The following is a 4,767-nucleotide window of genomic DNA, read 5'->3' as shown; positions in this document are numbered from 1 at the left end:
GCTTATTCTACTGAGCCATCTCCCCAGCCCCTCTCATGGCCTTCTTGCCTTCTGCTCTGCTTCCCACCTTTCATGAGATGAACATCTTTGCTCCACTCTACTTCTCTTCCATGATGGTCCTGCCTTGGAGCCAGCAACCATGGACTGAACCCTCTGAAACTATAAGGAAAATTAAACTTTAAATTGCAAGTGTTGGGGCTGTGGAGATAGCTAAGTTGTTTCAATACCTGCTTGGTGAGTACAAGGATGCAGGTTTGATTCCCAGTACTGCCTGCCATGCTGACCCTGTGCCAAACAGGCCACCAAAACGGGGGATGGTTGGGAACGCCTGTAATCCCAGTGCTGGGGAGGCTGACACAGGAGGATCACTACGAGTCTGAGCTGTGTAGCAAGACCCGTACTAAATACAGACACAAATAAATAAATGGTAAAATAAATAAATAAATAAATTGCAGGTGCTAAGATAAGCTATTTTGCACCAGCAAGCTGACTAATACATTATCATAAGTTTTATATTTTACTAAGTTCCCTACATGTAATTTAACACATATATTAAGAAAGCTAGGGCCAGCCAGATAGCTCAGCAGATAAAGTGCCTGCTTAGGCAGATGCAGGGACCAGGTTCCATCTCTGGCATGCTGAGCTGGCCACGCTCCCAGGGCATGCTGAGACAGTGACTGAGACTGGGCATGGTAGTGCATGCCTGTAATCCCAGTGTGTGGGAGGCTGAAAGTGGGAGGATCACTATGAGTCCGATCTGTGTAGTGAGACCCTGTACTAAATACATTAAAGAAAAAAAAGAAAAGAAAGCTAACAATTCAGCAGCAGACACCTTTGAGTATAAATATAATTAATACCCTCTTGTCCATGGCTGATATGTTCTAAGATCTCCAGTAGAGATTCCTGAAATTTTGCTTAGTACTAGATTCTTTATATATTGTATTTCTCTATATATAATATCTATAAAAAGGATTGATTTGCAAATTAGGCACAGTGAGAGACGGATAATAATATTTACAAGACAATAATATACTAAAATAAAAGTTATGTGAATGTAGTCTCTTGCAAAATATTTTACAGAGCTCTTCTTGTTATAACATGCAATGATGCAATGCCTACAAGATTGAAATGAAGTGCACAGAGTGGCAGTGGCACCGTGGAGGGGCTTGAGGCCCCAACAGAAGGACATCTGAACCCGAGCGCTGTTATACCACTGCAGCTGATCTGAGGCAGCCACTCAGTAACTAACGGGCAGGCATTGCATAGCGTAACTATACCATGGACAGAAGGGTGCTTGTGTCGGGAGTAGGAGAGAGCTAGAGGGCACAGGATGTCATGGTACTGATAATGGCGTGCAATTCAAAACTGGTGAATCATTTGTTTCTATAATTTTCCATTTGATGTTTTCAGATGGTGGTTTACTGAGGACAACTGGAATCTTGGAAAATGAAACCTCCAAAGAGGGGCTGCTGTAATCTGCCAAACTTGAAATAAGTAGCTGGTAGACAGTGCTATAGTAGGCATATTGTTTATGGCTGGAATAGAATCCTCGTGGATCAGATTGCAAGCATTGCTAAATTACTTGAACTTAATACCTCTCCACCACTGCCTCCATAAGACAGAAATTAGAATCTGGGGATTTAAAATTTTTCAAGCCATCTGAAATGTTACTATCAAGAAAATCTTGGAAAACATTCCATATTAAAGAAGTTAACAAAAGCCAGTTTTATTATATAGAACAAAGACTTTTATTTAAATGGTTGAAAAACATTACCACTTAATTTTAATATCTTTAATGATTCATTTCCTATGTTAATAGCAAAATCCCCATGGTGAGTAACACTTTTGCTACAGTCATAATAGATCTCCATTCATTCTTTTAACAGCATGAAAGTACACTTTTTAAACAGTTGAATGCTAATAATTAATCTTTACTTCACTATTTCTTCAATAACCTGTGAAAAAGGAATTTTTAAGTCTGTCAGTACAGTTGATGAATACTTGGAATTACTGTCATACATTTTAGAACTAAAATTTCTTTAAGGAAATTCTTTTATTTTAAAGAGGAAAAAAAAAACCCAAGAACAAATAACAAGAATAAAGACAAAAACAAAGCACCAGAAGACAATAAAAATGGTACAGAATTTCAAAACAAGAACAGGAGATTATCAGTGGTTGATATATCACATGTTGTTATTATCAAATTTGTTGCTCAGAGTAGCAAATACAGGCATGTCAGATTGGCCAAACAGCTAACATAAGAACTCCTCCTTTCCATAAACCTTGGCATTTTTTTCTCATTCTTTTTATTTTTTAAAATTTATTTTAGAGGGGCTGGGGAGATGGCTCAGTGGAATAAGCACTTCCCTGGCAAGTGCAGGGGCCTGAGTTCGATCCCTGGTTCCACCAAAAAAAATTATTTTAGAATATAAAACTAATGGATGAGAAATTAGAAATGACACATTAAAAAAATAAAACCAGGAGGAAAAAAAACCAAGATGCAAGGTATTCAACAGTGGTTGGTATATTGTGCATTGCTGTCTTCAATGTAGTTGCTTAGATTACAGATTCTAGTATATCAAATTAATCAAAGTAAAAACTTTAAGCATTAACTGCTACCTTCAAAAAACTGATAGCAATTAGGAGTGCAATCTTCTTAGCTATCCTGCCTATATACTTACATGATTTTTTTTCTCCTTTGTTTTTACTTTTCTCTTTTCCTTCACTCAATTGTTTGTGCCTTATGTTCAATTTGTTTCCCTTTTACTCTGTCTATTGCATCTTTCAGATTTTATTTATTCTTTCAGGTTCTTACACTAGGGAGACAATACGGTGTTTACACATAAAAATATGGGATGCCTCACGGGTTTGCGTGTCATCCTTGCGCAGGGGCCTGCTAACCCTCTCTGTATCATTCCAATTTCAGTATTTGTGCTGCCAAAGCAAGCGTGGAAATTCTTTTCTGATGATTGCGAATCTTAGCTTTAGTCCTTGTAAAGAATTATCTATTTTTGTGTGGTATACTATGCTTCTCATTGAAAATTTGTCAAAATGTTTTGATACTTACCAAAGTATTTTAAAATATTAATAATCTAAATTACATAGCCAGTACTCTCAGGTATAATCCAAGAACTGGGTCCCTATAATATATTAATTTATATTTATTTCTCATTTTTCACTGAAGGCTCTTAATATAAATACACTTGATAGATATTTTCCTAATTCAACAATTATTATTATTCATTGGGAAAGAAAAACAGAAGTTATAGATTCTAAGTGGTTTGCCAGGGTTATAGAGCTAACAAGAAGATATTAAGATTGTTGATTGAATTCTTATCCATTAGACCAAACTGTTAGTGTAAAATGATCTATAACGGCTGTTAACCTTTTGAGCCCTCTAGTAAACACACATGTGCATGTGAAAGGGGGCATGTTCTAAAGTCAATGTAAAGCTAGACTAAGATTTGATTAAGGAAGAGCTTGTTTAAAAGGAGGCATTGAAAACTATAGAATTTTTCGTCATACTTGCAAAGTATTATGATAAATATTATAACATTATCTTCCTTTTAAAATGCAACATCAATGTTTCAAAAAGAAAATAATTATATTACTCTAACTTTACTTATTCATGAAGTATTTGCTATTTGTGAATTTTAAAAAAATTTTTAAAAATTTTTTGCTCACACACCCATGATTTTATTTCACACATAAGTTCAATCAATTAATCTGTATATATAAATTTTTACTATGGAATTTTAGAATTTTATTTTATCTTGAAATTTTAGTAACTTCCAAGGGACCTATGTAAATTGGATATTCATAAGCAAATTTCAAGTATCCTAATAATCTGTCACACGCTGAGACTATTTTACAATCGAGTATTTGTTTTCTTACTGAGAACCTGCTGGTGTAATAATTAATTCATTAGGTATAGTTGTAAAATGAGAATACCAATGTGAAAATTCTCAGTGATATGTCAGAATAGACTCAAATCTGAGCATGCCACCTGAGCTGACCTGGCAGAAGGAGTGAGACTGTAGTTGCACTCAGGCTTTTAAAACAGTCATTAGTAGGAGAGGAAATCCAGGCAGTGGGCAGTTCATGATATATGAGATAAAAGATTGATGGTAAGGTTGTATTTATCTTGAAAGTCTGTATGGGGATAATGCTGTTCCTAGGCATACAAAATCTGGGAATACACGGTATTTGCAAATCAGCATGGAGAAATTGGCTTTACAAAACTCATGTCTCAGGACTTTCATCTCCTGCAGGATGTTCAAGGTTCCATCTCGAGATAGAAGTATTAATTCAAAATCAGTAATGAGACCATGAGAATACCCTGACCATAAATGGAGATCTGATGGACACCAATGAGCTATGGAGTAAGACCTAAGTGCTCTTTGCAAAATTGGGCTATGTGGGCCATTCAGAAGGGATGAATTACACTTATTTTATACTATTGAGCTGAAACTCATGAAATCACTACTGTATAGGGTTACAATTGCTTGTGAGACAGGGGTCAGAACTGAGCCCATGGATGCATGAGAAGGAGGAGGAGGAGGAGGAGGAGGAGGAGGAGGAGGAGGAAGAACTGAGGATGGGATTAGGATGCTTTTAAAATGGAAAAGCCTGAACTGTGTGAAGAGGTAAGAGAGGATGGGCCACAAGGCACGGGCTGTCTGGGTATGGCTGAAACACATTGGATGTTTTTTTTTCTTTCTTTCTTTCTTTCTTTTTTTTTTTTTTTTTTTTTTTTGGTGGAACCAG

The 4,767-nt window shown here is 36.2% G+C and overlaps 1 non-coding gene across 1 annotated transcript; it reads right to left on the bottom strand.

The window, feature by feature from the left end:
* Nucleotides 1-2,844: 2,844 nt before the first annotated feature.
* Nucleotides 2,845-2,946, bottom strand: LOC111815391. Its single transcript, XR_002820086.1, has one exon. It is a non-coding gene; the product is annotated as a U6 spliceosomal RNA (small nuclear RNA).
* Nucleotides 2,947-4,767: the final 1,821 nt, after the last annotated feature.

Source organism: Octodon degus, unplaced genomic scaffold (assembly GCF_000260255.1).
Source record: "Octodon degus isolate 3935 unplaced genomic scaffold, OctDeg1.0 scaffold00015, whole genome shotgun sequence".
Taxonomy (NCBI): domain Eukaryota; kingdom Metazoa; phylum Chordata; class Mammalia; order Rodentia; family Octodontidae; genus Octodon; species Octodon degus.
The sequence above is the reverse complement of the archived record's forward strand: the minus strand, read 5'-3'. Positions and strand labels throughout refer to the sequence as shown.